We start from the raw sequence: 17,449 nt of genomic DNA on the forward strand, positions 1-17,449 counted from the left end.
GGGAGAAGGCAGGAACGGGCTACTGATTGTAGATGATAAGCCATGATCACATTGAATGGCGGTGCTGGCTTGAAGGGCCGAATGGCCTACTTCTGCACCAATTGTCCATTGATACTGTTAGTGTGCGGGGATCGCTAGTCGGTGCGGACTAAGGGGCTGTTTCAGCACTGTATCTTTAAGCTAATCTCAAACATGGGTGAAGTCAGCACCAAAACTCAGAATCACAGTTCAAACACCAGTGAGCTAACTGTCAAATATTGGCACATGCCAGATTTTGCTTAACAGTTACTAAATCACAAAGCCTATTTTTGTAAAAGATTGTCCCTAGTATGTGTAGTTTAATCTCATCTATTGGTTGTAAAGTTGCTTAATCACTAAATGATGCTTTTGTGGTTAGCAGTGTTGAGGATTGTGCAATAAAGTGACAAAACTCCGTGAACTCAGAATCACAGCTCAAACACCATTATGAGCAATTTGTGTAGCATGGAAGATTGAAGATTATATTAGAGGGCTTTCTATTTGAGGGATTATTGTTCTGGATTGTGAAATGGAATTTGTTCATTTTTAACGGAACTTGTTAATTCTATTGATGTGGATTGTGAGACCACTCGGGACCCTGAACATGGAATCCAATGTCCAAGAAAGCCTTGCCATGTTCAGCAGCGTGCTCCAGACAAGCACCATGGTTCACAAACATTCACTCATATTCTATACATTTCACTCACATAAACAGAGAAGTCTTGAGGGGCACTACTAATTGATCCATGCGGAGAAATGGATTTTGGAATGTGCTCCAGGGTAAAGGCTGTAGGCCTGATCCAGACAGCAAGCTCGATGACAACAAAGCCTTGGGAGCCTTTAAATGGCCAACAGTTCCCAGGATGAACCTCCGGCTGCAAGAGAGAACATAAACAAAACAATTAGGAAAGATTCTCAGTTTAGTTAAGAGATACATCGCGGAAACAGGAAATATTAACACTATCCTCTACACACGTGGGATAATTTTTTAACATTTACCAAGCCAATTAACCTACAAACCTGTACGTCTTTGGAGAATGGGAGGAAACCGAAGATCTAGGAGCAAATCCACGCATGTCACGGTGAGAACGTAAAACTCCATACAGATAGCACCCATAGTTGGGATCGAACCGGGTTCTCTGGCTCTGCAAGTGCTGTAAGGCAACAGCTCTACCACTATGCTGCCCACAATTCGCTACCCACAATTATCCCCCTTTCTTTCAACAGAACACTGATTCTTCCTAAAGGGACAGCAAAGATTTAGATTTTTGGACACAATCCACATGAGCATACGAGGTTACTTACAGAATAATGGCAGACATAGAGTAGATGTGGAAAGGACGTTTCCACTGGTGGGAGAGTCTAGGACCAGAGGTCATAGCTTCAGAATTAAAGAGGTCGCCTTTAGAAAGGAGGTGAGGAAGAACTTCATTGCCACAGAGGGCTGTGGAGTCCAAGTCAGTGGATATTTTTAAAGCAGAGATGGCCAAATTCTTGATTAGAATGGGTTATTTTGCGAACAGGAATGGGTTGTTGGGTGGAGGTTGCTATGGCAGGAATCTGCAGTCTCTATTCCTCTATGATTTCTGCCAATTTACCTCAACCCTGCACAATGAGAAATCGTGCTACAATTTTCCAGCAGAGCCCATTGCTGCTTTTGGTTCATGATGTGACAATTATTAAGTTAATGCAGAGAACAGGAGTTACTGAGACATTTTTAACACCTTGTCCCCAAGACAGATGCTCTCACACCATTTACAAAGTATCAGGACAAGTACCTGAATCAGCAGGACCTCCGTCTCGGGCAGTGTGATCAAATGCAACCCAAAATATGCTTTCTCCGATTTCCTCTAAATCTTTCTTTGCTTCAAAATTTATACCCTCTGGATTTAGGCTCCTCTGTAAGCTACAGGCAAAAGCTGGCAAATGAGATTAGTTGTACGGGTACTTGATGGCTGACGTGGACGTGTTGGGTACAAAGGGCCTGTTTCTCTGCTATATGACTCCATAAGTGGATTTAAAAATCTAAACTCAATTGAAGATTTGACAAACACACTTACAACCTACATTCAGGTGAGAGTAATGGGGAGCATCAAGCATTGTAGTTTGGTTAAAGCAGATGGAAGGAGCCCACTTTTCCTTCTGGAAGGATATTTTTGCTATGGAGGGATCACATCAAAAGTGCAGCAGATTAACTGTAGGGATGGTACGGCTGACGTCTGAAGAGCAAGCTGGTCAATATTCACTGGGGTTTGGAAAGAATAATAATCTTATAAAAACCTATACAATTTTGAAGTTCTAACAGGACTGGAAAGATTAGAGGTAAGATGTTCCTGATACTGGGGAGTTTCAGGTCCAGTTTCACAGTGCAAGGATAAGGTGAGGTCATGTAGAACTCAGAGGGGGAGAAATCTCTTTATCCAGAGTAGTGAACTACCACCTCCAGTTTAAATTCCATTTGGAATATTTTGGAGGACCAAGAATTCTCTATCATGGAATACAATTGAAATCAGATCGTTAAATATACTCATGTGTTAAATATTGTTTTTGTAGCTAGAGGGACCAAGAGGTATGGGGAGAAAGGTATGGGGAGTTCCCCAACTGGGGATCAATTTGGATGATCAGCCATGATCACACTGAGGGGTTGAGTGGGCTTGAAGGCCCACATTGCTTACTCCTGTTCATAATTTCCATGTTTCTATTCCATATCCCAGAACTGTGGTACTGAACAAGCACGCATGATGAGCCAATACATGACTTTTTTTGACATATATATCAATACCTTGCATTCTTCTGACTGGAAAGAATTGTTATGCAGACAGAGAATGTTTCACATAAACCTGGGGAAAGCAGAAGACACACACTAGTTGTGGTGCCCCCAACAGCAAATCTTGAAGTTGTGGACCTATAGCGTCTCTGTACCTTTCTGCCTCTAGGAGAGGATTTGAAGGTCACTGCTTCCAAGGCAGAAGGGAGCAGCAGTACAAGGATTATATACCTGAATGACAGTTCTGGGTGAGTGAGATTGTTACCACAGTGGAATGCCAAACAGACTATGAATAGTCTTGGTCTCTAACGTCTCTGTGCAGCGCTTGTGGATCACAGTGCCACCTAACAAGAGAAAAAATAATCAGAATCATATCACTGAATGCACAAAGTTAATCATGAATCCTTCAAGAAACATGCAGGTTTGTAGAGAACTGCAAAACTCTGGCAGAGGGATTGGAAAGTTTTTGCTTGAGTGCTGACCACTAAGAAGAATTTTCCAATTTGTCCAAGAACTCAACACATCCAGCACAACTGCAGAAATAATTTAATGTTACAATCGCAATTGTTTACTTAAACTTGAAAGCTATTTTTTCATACAATGTCCAACAGGTTGGAGCACAGAATCCAGCTGAAACTTTCAATGTACAGCTGAATGGCCACCAGGTGGCAGTGGTTGGATAAGTACCCTCCCAAATCTTAACCATTTACTTGCTCTCATCATTTTTCCATTCAATACAACTATAATAAACAAGGAGCTATTTTTGCAAAAAATTAAGTACAATGAGAAAGATTTCTATAACATAAAATGGAAGCAAAACTTCTACCAGCTGACCAAGGTATAAAGGAATTGTTATTTGTGGGCAGTTAGCTGGGAACATGTGCAACAAATGACTGCTGTCTGCATAGGTTATTTTCTCAATTATATAAAGCCATATAGCATTACATCTGACCTAGTTTAGAGACTAACCAGAAAGGACAATTTATATTGTAGAACATATATTTTTCATATATTGTAGAACATATATTTACATTGCAGGAACAGGCCCTTTTAGCCCACTGTGTCTGCACCGACCATGACGTCAGCCTAACTCATCCCATCTGACTGGACATAGTCTGCATCCCTCTACTCCCTGTCTGTACATGTATCTGTCTAAATGCCTTTTAAAGATTACTATTGTATCTGCTTCCACCACCTCCCCCAACAGCAAACCTACAGCTGTGCAAGAAAAACTTGCCTCACACATCTCCTTTAAACATCTCCCCCTCTCACCTTAACTCAATGCCCTCGCGCATTTGACATTTCCACCCTGGGGAAAAGACTGCCGACTCCATCTATATATCTCTCATAATTTTATATACTTCTATCGTCTCGTTTCAGCCTCTGACGCTCCAGCAAAAAGATTCAGTTTGTCCAACCTCCCCTAATAGCTAATATTCTATTCTAGCATTCTGTCTAATCCAAGCAGTATCCTGGTCATTCTGCAGATGGCTGAAACCTAAAGCAGATCTTCAGTTTTCTACACAATTCCAATTAAATCCAATGTTAGCTTGAGAAGGCCCAAGCTTCTATCCACATTTCAAACCATGAGCTTGTCTTCTTTTCTTGCACTTCTACAGGTGTTTAAGATTTCATTCGTCTGCCACTAGTTGCATCTCCACCGATCCAGCTGGTATCGACGTTCATCTCAAATGTCTCCTGGTCTCCAGTCTAACTATTTTGATCTCACTTTCTCTGCAACTTAAACTTTGCTTCAAGGAATAAAACTGGCTAACCAACAGAAGAGCACAGCACAGGGAAGCACAGTGACGGATCGGTAGATCTCCTGCCTGACAACACCAGAGATTTGAGTTTGATCCTGACTACGGATGCTGTCTGTACGGAGTTTGTACATTCTCCCTGTGACCGCATGTGTTTTCTCCCGTTTCCTCGCACACTCCAAAGATGTACAGGCTTGTAGGTTAATTGTAAGTTGTAAAATTGGCCAGAGGGCAGAATAAGATCCACCTTTTCTTCATACGCATTAAATGACTTTGAATTCCAGATTTGCAGATGATACTGTGAGCTGGGGATATTAATGGAATTCGAGGCAAGAACAGAATAGGGTTTGAACAGGCTGGTTACAGCTCTAATTCAAATGTGAAATATTTCATTTTGGGAGGAGGAATAAGGCAATGTAAACTAGAGGGCACAATTCTAAAAGGAGTGAAGAAACAACAGTGTCTCTGGAATGGGTGACGCTTCGGGTTGAGACGCTTCATCAGACCTTCACATCCTTCTTACACACATGGGTGATATATGTGCCTAGTTTACTGAAAGAAGGAAGTTTAGGATGTTGTTTAAAAACTCCTGTACTTAATAAATAGCGGCTCAGGGTACAAGAGCAAAGTGATGGGGGAACTTTAAAACACAGGCTTGGCCACAGCTGGAGTAGTGCATCTAGTCCTGGCTGCCTTGCCCTCAGAAAGGCATGAAGCTTTGGAGAGAGCGCACAAGAGATTAACCAATGTGTTTGCAGGGATGGTGGAGCAGTAGACAGAATGAAGATGGCCGATGGTGCCCCAGGGCATTGTCATCCAACTGATGGCTCAGCCTTTGAATAAGTTGTGGCTGGCGCAACATCAAGTAGTTACAAGTTAAATTAACATTCAGCAGTGTGAACCTCAGCAGCTCTGGGGAAACCTGTACTGTAAACATAGATTTGTAATTGCCTATTCAGGACATATCGCCCAGTGTGAAAGAGCACCCCATTCCTTGGGAGCAAGTCGAACATGACTAAAGTGCCAGCCCACACAACAGTCTGTTACATTCACAGTTTTACTTGGCCCGGGCTTTTGTCTGATACTTACCAGCAGATTCCAGTGCATAATCCACCAATCCAACCCTGTCAGCGCTGTACAGTTTCAGGGCTTGCTCCACAATGCTTTCCACTTCCTACCAAAGGAAAAAATAACAATGATCTGGGGTAAGAAGGGGGCAGTAGAGTGCAATAGAGTGCAGAGCCCACACACATACAGAAACCAGACGTGCAATGCTCCCTCAACAGTTCCCACAAAATGTTCACTCTTATCCATTCCCATAATCTGGAATTAGCAAGGTCTAATAAAAGTGAGCAATGGAGAGCCCAAGTATACTGCATAGAAGGCGGCAGGATCATGTGATTAGGTCAATAATTATTAAAGTACATTGACACACATTCCAGAGACACTGTTGTTTCTTCACTCCTTTTAGAATTGTGCCCTCTAGTTTACATTGCCTTATTCCTCCTCCCAAAATGAAATATTTCACATTTGAATTAGAGCTGTAACCAGCCTGTTCAAACCCTATTCTGTTCTTGCCTCGAATTCCATTAATATCCCCAGCTCACAGTATCATCTGCAAATCTGGAATTCAAAGTCAGGTTTGGAGGGATATGGGTCAAACGCAGGCAGGTGGGACTAGTGTAGCTGTTGGCCGATGTAGACTTAAGCAATGTTCCATTCAGTTTGACATTGCCTTACTACCTGTCCTTCACAGACAGATTCCTGAAGAAAACTACCTTTGACCACAAGTGACCAACGTAGGTTCACAAAAAAGCTGGAGAAACTCAGCGGGTGCAGCAGCATCTATGGAGCGAAGGAAATAGGCAACGTTTCGGGCCAAAACCCTTATTCAGACTGATCGGGGGCGGGGGGGCGGGGACAAGAAAGGAAAAAGGAGGAGAAGTCCGAAGGCTGGGGGATGGGGGGAGATAGCAAGGACTAACAAAATTGGGAGAATTCGATGTTCATGCCCCCAGGATGCAGACTCCCCAAACGGAATATGAGGTGCTGTTCCTCCAATTTCCGGTGCTGCTCGCTGTGGCCATGGAGGAGACCCAGGACAGAGAGATCGGAGACGGAGTGGGAGGGGGAGTTGAAGTTCTGAGCCACCGGGAGGTCAGCTTGGTTATTGCGGACCGAGCGGAGGTGTTCGGCAAAACGATCGCCCAACCTCCGCTTGGACTCACCGATATAGATCTGCTGACATCTAGAGCAGCGGATGCAATAGATGAGGTTGGAGGAGATGCAGGTAAACCTCTGTCACACCTGGAACGATTGCTTGGGTCCTTGAACGATTGCTTGGGTCCTTGGGTCTAGTGCACTCCCATTCTACAGGATTGATGGGAGTGCACTAGAGAGGCACAAGAAAGGTTTACAACATTGGCAGGACTGGAGAAGAAAGGTTGCAAGGAGAGAGTCGCCAGGAACTGCAGCAGGTAGATTGTTTGAGTGGTAATAATATTATAGAAAAAGAGACAAAATGCTGGAGGAACTCAGCAGGACAGGCAGCGGGACAGGCAGCATCTCTGGAGAGAAGGAATGGATAATGTTTCTGATTGAGACCCTTCTTCAGACGTCTCATCCCGAAATGTCATCCATTCCTCCCCCTTTAGAGATGCTGCCTGTCTTGTCTAGATGCCTACACATGTTATGATATTCTGACTGGTCCATTCAGAGTAAACAAAGTAACCATCTTTCCTACACAAAATTGGAAATGCAATTCATTTGGCACAAGGGTTTGGTGCAATTAGTACACTGGGCCAAGGGTTCACTGCCTGAATGGCTGTTGGAAGCAGATCTCACATTTACTGGGCACCTGGACCAGCAGGAGAAGAGGCTGCGAGCAAGATTCACCTGGCCTCCCAGCACGTAAAACAGAAGCTGGGAACTATAGGTCAATTGACAGGTACATGGATAGGACAGGTTTGGAGGTATATGGACCAAACGCAGGCAGGTGGGACTAGTGCAGCTGGGACATGTTGGCAGGTGTGGACGAGTTGGGCCGAAGCGTCTGTTTCCACACTGTATCACTCTATGATTCTAATTCATCCAGCACTCATAGTTCACAAGAGGAAATGACTAATCATAGGTGAGCTGAATCTAATCAAATACAGCCGACATGGTTTAATGAAAATCATGTGTGACAAAACCTGACAGGATGTGATAGGGAGTTGATAAGGGAAACCTGTAAATGTAGCAGGAAGGAACTGTAAATGCTGGTTTAAACCAAAGATAGACACAATACGCTGGAGTTACTTAGTGGCTCAGATAGCATCTCTGGAGAAAAGGAATTTTCTATTTGTTTTCTCCAGCGATGCTGTCTGACCCGCTGCGTTACTCCAGCTTTTTGTGTCTATCTCCTGTAAATGTAGTGTGTATTTTGATCTCCAAAAGGCATTTACCACATATGAGGTTGTTGCAAAAAAATTAAGAGCCCAAGATATTGGAGGACATGTGCTAACATGGACTGAAAGGTGGCAGTCGTATAGGAAAAAAAATTAGAATAAATGCATGAAAACTGTTGATGGAATATATCTGAAAACAAAATGCTGGGAGCACTCGGGTCAGGCTGCATCTGTAGCCAGAGAAACAGAATTCATGTTTCAAGTCAACGACCCTTCGTCAGAACTGGGGAGGCGACAAAATAAACTTGTAAAGCTGCACAGGTGGGTGGATGGTTCTGATAGTGTAAAACCAGGTGACCATGGCGATAAACTGCAAGCAAAGCTATCTGGTCAAGGAGTGAATAGGAGCGGTTAGGTGATAAGAAAAATAGACAAAAGATCGGAGCAGTTGTAAAATGCAGAGCAAGAAGACATGTCTAGGAAGGGACAGCAAACGCTGGATTAAACTGAAGATAGACAACGAGACAGGCTGCATCTCTGGAGTGAAGGAATGGGTGATGTTTCAGGTGGAGACACTTTTCCAACAAGACATGTCTGGCAGGTCAACATGCACATGCCCTCCACTATTGGATATTTTAAAAAACAAGCCAACCCTATTACAAATGGACAACTGATACTAACAGAGGAATCAAGTCACCCATGATTATCAAATTTAGTTCAAGCCTAGAGGACTGCCATGAGCCCAAATGGAAGATGAGATGCCATTCCTCAAGATTACTTGAGCCTCATTGCAACAGCGCAGGAAGTCACAGACTGTTCGGTCACTCCCACATCCAAGAGTCAGAATGAGATAACAGGAAGCTCAGGAGTGCCCCATGGATCGAACACAGGTGCTCTGCAAAGTAGAAACCCAATGCCTGTTTGGTTTCTCCAATGTAGAGACCACATCGTGAACACAGGGAAAGGAGCAGAGGGGGAAAAGGAGAGACAGTGAGAGAAAGGGAAGCGCGCAGTAGAGAGGGAGGGAGAGAGTGAGAGTTGAGTGTTAGAGAAGGGGAGGGAAGAGGGGAAGTTACTTTCCACACTTTCCACTTCACCTCAATCTCTGATCATCTCCAAGGCAGGAGAAGTGCTACGTTTTGGCCTTTTACAGTTAAATACAAATTAATTGGGAAAACTTATATTAGTTATACTTTTAACACTGCTTTCCAAAGCTTGCATGCTGGAGTCCATGTCCTTGTTTGCCGCACGTGCAGCCTGCAGCTCCAGCCGTGTTTGTCTGAGCTGCTCCTCCAGCAGCGCCAGTGCAGTCAGTAGCTGCTTCTGTTCATCTGCCAACCTATAATAATAATAATAATAATAATAATAATAATAATAATAATAATAAATATAATTTTATTAGCCAAGTATGTATACATACAAGGAACTTGCCTTGGTGCTTTGCTTGCAAGGATACAGTAGACAATTAAAAATAAAACATTATAATTTAAACACGTGGAAATAAAGTACCAGAGTAAAAAGAACCTGCAGACTTTTGGCTGTTGAGTAGAGCCACTGCTCGTGGAAAAATACTGGTTGTGGCCCAGACAAAACCTGTCCTATACAGGACAAAGCAAGCCATCAGAATGCAGGAGCAGAGGTGGCACGGTGGTACAGCAGTAGAGCTACGGCCTTACAGCGCGAGAGACCTGGGTTCAATACTGACTGCCGGTGTAAGGGTGATCGTTGGTCTGCACGGACTCGGTGGGCCGAAGGGCTTGTTTCCACGCTGTACCTCTAAACTAAAAACGACGTTGACCTGTTTCACGCAGCAACCGACGAAGCCCCCCCCCCCCCCACCCAAGGGTCTTCTGCTGCTCCAGTCCTGGCTGGAAACACTCTGTACCTTTCCACAGCAGATTCCATTTCCTTCACCTTCTGCAACAACATCTAGGAATAGAAATTTAAAAAAAGTTTATTTTCAAGTTCGGAGGCTTTTTAATTCAACTCGCAACTACTTTTTTCACAACATAAGTCAAATTCACAAATATGTAAAGCAGAAGTCACTTTTCCATACTTCATATTTTCTGATGACATAGGCCATTCAATTTTCCTTTAAACTAGGTCCTCACAAATTCCCATCAATTGCCCGAAAAATCCACCATTCAATATAAATAAACTTCACTGAACTGTAGCAGCTTAACACCCAGAGGATGGGAAATGCAGGGAATTCTCTGCCCGAGTGGTTACGAAGACCAGTCCTTGACCTTGATATTACGGAATTGAGAGTACGACGTTAAATGATATCGAGATAAATGATCTGACTGAGAGGTAGAGCAGCTGAGGGGCAGCACGGTGGCGCAGCGGTAGAGTTGCCGCCTCACAACACCAGGGGCCCAGGTTCGATCCCAACTACGGGTGCTGTCTGTACAGAGTTTGTACGTTTTACCCGTGACCTGCGTGGATTTTCTCCAGGTGCTCCGGCTTCCACCCACACTCCAAAGACGTACAGGTTTGTAGGCTAAATAGTAAAATTGTAAATTGTCCATAGTATGTGCACGACGGTGGTAGTGTGTGTGGATCGCTGGTCGGCACAGACTTTCCACGCTGTATCGCTAGAACAAATCAAAAAGAAGACTAAACGCAGCCATTTCAGGCAGAATGTGAAGGAAAACTTGCCATGCTAGGACCAGAGGCCTTAACCTCAGAATAAAAGGACATCCCTTTAGGAAGGAGATGAGGAGGAATTTCTTTCATCAGAATGTGGTGAATCTGTGGAATTCACTGCCACAATAGGCTGTGGATCTTTTTAAGGAAGAGGTAGATAGATTATTGATTAGTATGGGTGTCAGAAGTTATGGAGAAAAGGCAGGGGAATGGGGTTAAGAGGGTGAGATAGATCAGCCATGATTGAATGGCGGAGTAGACTTGATGAGCTGAAAGGCCTAATTCAGCTCCTATCACTTATGAACCATGACTCCCTGTGCCCTCTCTACCCCTTCTCCCACACCAGCACCAGCTCTCTCTCCCCGCACCCACCTTGGTATTGCAACCAACTGCCCGCAGCGCCGGCTCCGTCCGCTCCTCATGCTTCTGCTGGATGTTGACGATGTCAGCCTGGAAGCAAACACAAGCAGCGTTACAGTCTCACCAGGGGCACGCACCCACCCCACCTCTGTCCAACACAGAGCGAGAGCCTTTGCAGGGAGAGAAAACCAAATGTGTGCAGATTCGTAGGTTAATTGGCCGTTGTAAATTGCCTCTTCCATGTCGGCAAGTGGAGAATCTGGGGGGCGAGGGGATTGAAGACTTCTACCGAGGGGATTCCTTATGGCATCAACATTGAATTCTCCCAATCTGGCTAGCCCGTGCTGTCTCCTCCCCTTCCTTCACCCTCTAGCTGTCTCCTCCCACCCTCCCATCCGCCCGCCCTCGGGCTCCTCCTCCTCCTCCCTTTTTCCTTCTTTCTTTCCCCACCCCCCATCAGTCTGAAGAAGGGTTTCGGCCCGAAACGTCGCCTATTTCCTTCGCTCCATAGATGCTGCTGCACCCGCTGAGTTTCCCCAGCAATTTTGTGTACCTATGGAAAGAATAAAGTTCAGTTCAGTTTAGTTTATTGTCACGTGTACAGTGAAAAACTTTTGTGGCATGCTAACCAGTCAGCAGAAAGGCAATACATGATTACAATCGGGGCATTTACAGTGTATAGATCCATGATAAGAGAATAATGTTCAGTGCAAGGTAAAGATAGTAAAATCCGATTAAAGATGGTCCGAGGGTCACCAATGAGGTAGATCGTTGTTCAGGACTGCTCGCTAGTTGTGGTAAACTTATTCAGTTGCCAGATAACAAATGGATTAGATTAGTGCCAATGGGTGATCGATGGTCAGCATGGACTCAGTGGCCAAAGGGCCTGTTTCCATGCCATCCCTCTCAATGACTACCAGGCAGGTTAAGCAACAGGTTAACTAACAACTGGATTTCCTTCTATGTCAATCAAGGCTCTGCTCACCCCCCTACGTACAGACTCTACACATCACTGCCAGGCAGGGGTGGAGGAAGAGGCCAAGCTGCCAGCATTTGACACTCACCTGCACCCTCTCCAGCGACTCGAAGGGCAGCATGTTCCGAAGCTCATCCAGTCTCTGAAGGGTTACCTTGCCCAGCAGCTTGATGATGTGGGCTGGTGTCAGTGGGGGAGGGAGGCGTATGGTTTCAGATGGCCCACCGCCCCAGTCCAGCCAAGCCCGGAGGTCAGCGGTCAGCAGCTCCAGCTCCTTCTCCATTTTCTGCACACGCACCTGCAGGCCAGCCTAGGAACAGAGCAAGACAGTCAGCTTGGGCAGTATGGTGGCGCAGTGGTAGAGTTGCTGCCTTACAGCACCAGAGACCCGAGTTTGATCCTGACTACAGGTGCTGCCTGTACGAAGTTTGTAGATTCTCCCCGTGACCTGCATGGGTTTACTCCGAGATCTCTGGTTTCCTCCCACACTCCAATGATGTACAGGTTTGAAGATTAATTGGCTTAGTATTAATGTAAAATTGTCCCTAGTGTGTGTGGGATGGTGTTAGTGTGTGGGGATCGCTTGTCGGTGTGGACCCGGTCAGCCAAAAGGTCTGTTCCCGCGCTGTATCTCTAAAGTCCATATCAACTTGACCCAGAATATAGACATCGGCGCCCTTCAATGAGACCGTGTACTGCACATTTATTGTCAAGGCCAGGTTCGACAGCATGGAGGGAGACACCTCCAACCTAATGCAGGCCAACTGCAGCCAACACATGCAAGCTCTCCATCCTGCAACCCCATCTTAACCCCCAACTCTCCACCCCATTCACTCTGCCCACAACACACCCAGCAGCCCACCCCTTCTCCTCCACTTCTCACATCTCTCCTCTATTTTCCCCTCAACTACTTTCTTCCCAGGGTGGAAATGTCAAAGACCAGAGGGTATAACTTTACGATGAGAAGGATAAAGTATAAAAGGTGATAGATGTTTATACCAGGTGGATGCCTGGAACAGGCTATGGCAAGATAGGTGGTGGCGGCAGATACGATAGAAGCATTTTGATAGTCGTATGGATATGCACCGAATGGCGGGATATGGATTGTGTGGAGGCAAGCAAGATTAGTCATCTTTGTATTATGTTCCACATTGATATTGTGGGCTGAAAGGCTGTTCCCCTGCTGCTCCTTCCTCCCAACCACATTTCTAGCACTCCTCGAGGGCCCTGTGGACGGTAACATCGCGAGCTGACCTGGTTGGTGACCGACTCCGAACTCCAGCGACAGAAACTTTGTCCGCCCCGAATCGTGGGGCTTGAATCAGCCTGTTCGCGGTGCCTTTCATCACCCGGCGCAGTTTAAAATGGTCCGGCGGGGACTTCAATATTGGGAGCTTCGATCGCCTTGATGCAGCAGATTGATTTTAAGCCGCGCCGGGGGATGAAAGGCCCCACGAATCGGCCAATTCAGCCCTGAGAAAACGTCTGATACCCGCTTGAATCTTTCAAAAGCTACCATGTGATGAATAACATTTAAACAAATAAAACTGAAGCAAATAAAGGCTGACAGAAGAACCGACCTTGGAGGGGGAAAGAGAGAGAGATGGGAAAAAAGTACTAAATAACGTGAGTGACCTGAATGAAGGACTTACCTGCAAGGAGCCAGGAAACCCGTTCGAACCGTTTAATCTTTCCCTTCCACTAATACATCCAATTAGTTGAAATGGTAACTGTACCCGCATCAGACAGCTTTAAGAAATGTTCCGTGAATACCTTCAGTAATAGTTGAAGGTCAAAGCACAATTGGTGACACATCGTGTTAATACGGCGTGATTAGAGACAATTAACAAGCGCTTAACAGAATCCGGATTACAAAACATCGAGGGGGATTGCCCCCACCTCTCAAAACATGGGGGAAGTCACCCCTCCCCCCCGGGATTTCCGCCAATGCTCTCTCCCACCCTTCCCTTTCAGATCTGCGAAGCACATGCCACTAGCGGCACTAGCGCTGCGGCCAATTCACATGCCATTCCCACCGAAGCATCAGCTACATCTGCAGGACAGGCCTCCAGTGTAAGTGAACGGGCAACTAGACAAAGGCACAGTGAGAAGCCGGGATATATGGCTGATTGAAGCCCATGCACAATAGACAAGGAAAGAGGGTCAGCCAAATGTATTTGGTTTTGTGATTGGCAAGAGGGATGGTCTATTATAGTGTATTGGCGGGGAGGACAGCCTGTTCTGATCGGCAGGATGGCCGATTAAGTCAGACTTGGCCGCGGAAGGATGAAGAACAACCTACTAAAACCCACACATGGAATTTTAAATATGCATTAGAAGCTCCTATTGCTGTGGAAGAGTTTCAGTGAATGCCAAGATCCACCAGGTACTCACTGGTTTCTGACTCTCTGGAAAGACAATTGGACAGAAATATTGACAAAGGGTTTAGAGGACAGTGGGCCAAATGAGCCCAGTTTGCCAACTTGCTTGGTAAGGCCAACTAACAACATGTTGCATGACTACAACATTATAACTATCCTGGAGTCCCAGGGTGGACATGATTCCATTCGCGGGTCCAGGCAGCGGGCAGTCGATGGCCGCACAGGGGTCGGCTGCCTGCACCTTTTCCGGGGTTACATCCGTGCCCGCGTGTCCCTGTAGAGAGAACACATGGTGTCCATGGGGACGCTGGAGGCCTTCCGTGAACGCTGGTGCTGCGTGAGATCGATTATATTATAGACAAGGAAGGCGGGATATTAATTTGAATTTTTGTCTTGTTTGTAAACTGCCGATACAGGCAGCTTTTGATATGAATGCTATACTAATTTGTATGTGGATTTTTTTTTTGGAAATAAGTATTTGTTAAAAAAAATGTAAAATGGGATCGACATGATTGTGCCGAGGACCTCCTGTGATTGTGCAAGTTACTAGGATGCTGGTGGCTGTACCAGAATGTGGGAAAGGGATGAATGGACTGCAAGGGATCCTGCAGCCAGGAAAGCTCCAGAGTGATAAGGTCATTAGTGATAGGAGCAGAATTTGGCCATTCAGCCCATCTACTCCGCCATTCAACCATGGCTGATCTATCTCTCCCTCCTAACCCCATTCTCCTGCTTTCTCCCCATAACCCCAGACACCCGGACTGCTTATGGGCAGCAATGACCTGCAGAGGCGAAGGGCTTCAGGAGGAAGAGCGAGAGTGCACGAGGATGGGACGGTCAGGGGTTCACCTGAGTGCTTTCCAGCGCGCCCAGCTTCTCGGCACGAGACCAGATACCTCTGGAAGACATTAAGAGGCCAACACCTGCAGAGGCAGAAAGGTTGCACTGAAGCAAGCAACATTCAAGGTATGCAGTCGCCTCAGTCCGCTCACTGTGCTCAGTCTGCCTGGACCTACCTGATCTCCCAGTTGCCAAACACTTTCACTTTAAACGACTTCATTGGTGCTACCTCCTGCATCCACACACAACTCACTGACCATCCATTTCACCACTAACTTCCATCCGACACTCAAATACTCCTGGACCATTTCCGACACTTCCCTACCATTTCTAGATCTCACTATCTCCATCGCAGGTGATAGACTTCTGACCGACATCCACTATAAACCCAGACTCCCATGGCTATCTGGACTACACTTCTTCCCGCCCTGCTTCCTGTAAGGACTTCATCCCCTACTCCCAATTCCTCCGTCTATGCTGCATCTGCTCCCAGGATGAGGTGTTCCACACCAGGGCATCGGAGCTGTCCTCATTCTTCAGGGAATTAATTCCCCTCTCCGACCATAGATGAGGCTCTCACCAGGGTTTCTTCGATACAGAGAGTGGTGAGTGTGGCCTCAGAGGGTGATGGAGGCAGGTTCTATGGATGCTTTCAAGAGAGAGCTCGAAAGGGCTCTTAAAAATAGCGGAATCAGGGGATATGGAGAGAAGGCAGGAACGGGGTACTGATTGGAGATGATCAGCCATGATCACATTGAATGGCGGTGCTGGCACGTTGCCAAATGGCCTACTCCTGCACCTATTGTCTATTGATACCCTGTGACACTGCTCTCTCTCCCCATCCCCCCACTCGTAACAAGGGCAGAGTCCCCTAGTCCTCACCTTCCACCCTACCAGCCGTCACGTAAAACAAATAATCCCCCATCATTTTCGCCACCTCCAACTTGACCCCACCACTTGCCACATCTTCCCATCTCCTCCCGTTTGCTTTCTGCAGAGACCGCTCCCTCTGTAACTCCCTGGTCAATTCGTCCCTTCCCACCGGAACCAAGCCCTCTCTGGGCACTTTCCCTTGCAACTGCAAGAAATGCTGCACTTGTCACTTTACCTCCCCCCGTGACTCCATTCAAGGACCCAAGCAGTCGTTCCAGGTGCGACAAAGGTTCACCTGCACCTCCTCCAACCTCATCTATTGCATCCGCTGATCTAGATGTCAGCTGATCTACATCGGTGAGACCAAGAGTAGGCTTGGCGATCGTTTCGCCGAACACCTCCGCTCGGTTCACAATAACCAACCTGATCTCTCGGTGGCGCAGCACTTCCACGCCCCCTCCAATTCCGAATCCGACCTTTCTGTCCTGGGCCTCCTTCCCATTCCCATACTTAACCTTTCTATCCTCAGAGTGAGGCCAAATGTAAATTGAAGGAACAACTTCTCATATTTTGCTTGGCAGCTTAAAACCCAATGGTATGGAAACATAGAAAATAGGTGCAGGAGTAGGCCATTCGGCCCTTCGAGCCTGCACCGCCATTCAATATGATCATGGCTGATCATCCAACTCAGTATCCCGTACCTGCCTTCTCTCCATACCCCCTGATCCCTTTAGCCACAAGTGCCACATATAACTCCCTCTTAAATATAGCCAATGAATTGGCCTCAACTACCTTCTGTGGCAGAGAATTCCAGAGATTCACCACTCTCTGTGTGAAAAATGTTTTTCTCATGCTCCTGTATTACTCCTGCAGTGAGGAAGAATCAAAATATCATAGTCAGAGCATCTATAATTTCTTCCCTGGCTCCCTTCAACATCCTGGGATACATTTCATCCGAGCCTGGTGACTGACCCTTGACTATCTCTGCACATCCCACACAATATTTCACATTTGTTTTCTGTAACAATATTATCCCTTCGTGTGAATAGTTACAACTAATCATCCCTTCTGAAGATAGTCACAAATGCTGAAATAAGCTCTGCAGCATCTCTGGAGAGAAGGATTGGGTGACAATTCGGGGTCAAGACCGTTCTTCGAATTAAACCAGCAGCTGCAGTTCCTTCCTACACATATCATCCCTTTCACAGTTTACAGCATTTCATTAACTAGGACTGTCATCCCTCAGTCTCCCTTCTCCATAATGAGTTGCTCATAACAAATTCAGAGTGAAAGCAAGTCATCCTCCAACAAAGAACAGCACAGGAACAGAACCTTTTTCTTGTTTTTCTTTTTTTTTAAATCGTTTTTGTCTTTTTTTCCTAGTTTTCTCTTTTTTCCTCCTTTTCCTCCTTTTTCTATGGTTTCTAGTTTTTCTCTTTTTC

The 17,449-nt window shown here is 45.9% G+C and overlaps 2 long non-coding RNA genes across 2 annotated transcripts; both read right to left on the bottom strand.

The window, feature by feature from the left end:
* Positions 1-730: 730 nt before the first annotated feature.
* Positions 731-15,186, bottom strand: LOC116966437. Its single transcript, XR_004410017.1, has 3 exons — positions 15,144-15,186; positions 5,635-5,719; positions 731-893 (listed from the first exon to the last, which is right to left on the bottom strand). It is a non-coding gene; the product is annotated as an uncharacterized LOC116966437 (long non-coding RNA).
* LOC116966435 lies at positions 9,145-11,013 on the bottom strand. The gene is made up of 3 exons (XR_004410015.1): positions 10,950-11,013; positions 9,817-9,860; positions 9,145-9,270 (listed from the first exon to the last, which is right to left on the bottom strand). It is a non-coding gene; the product is annotated as an uncharacterized LOC116966435 (long non-coding RNA).
* Positions 15,187-17,449: the final 2,263 nt, after the last annotated feature.

Source organism: Amblyraja radiata, chromosome 37, assembly GCF_010909765.2.
Source record: "Amblyraja radiata isolate CabotCenter1 chromosome 37, sAmbRad1.1.pri, whole genome shotgun sequence".
NCBI classification, from domain to species: domain Eukaryota; kingdom Metazoa; phylum Chordata; class Chondrichthyes; order Rajiformes; family Rajidae; genus Amblyraja; species Amblyraja radiata.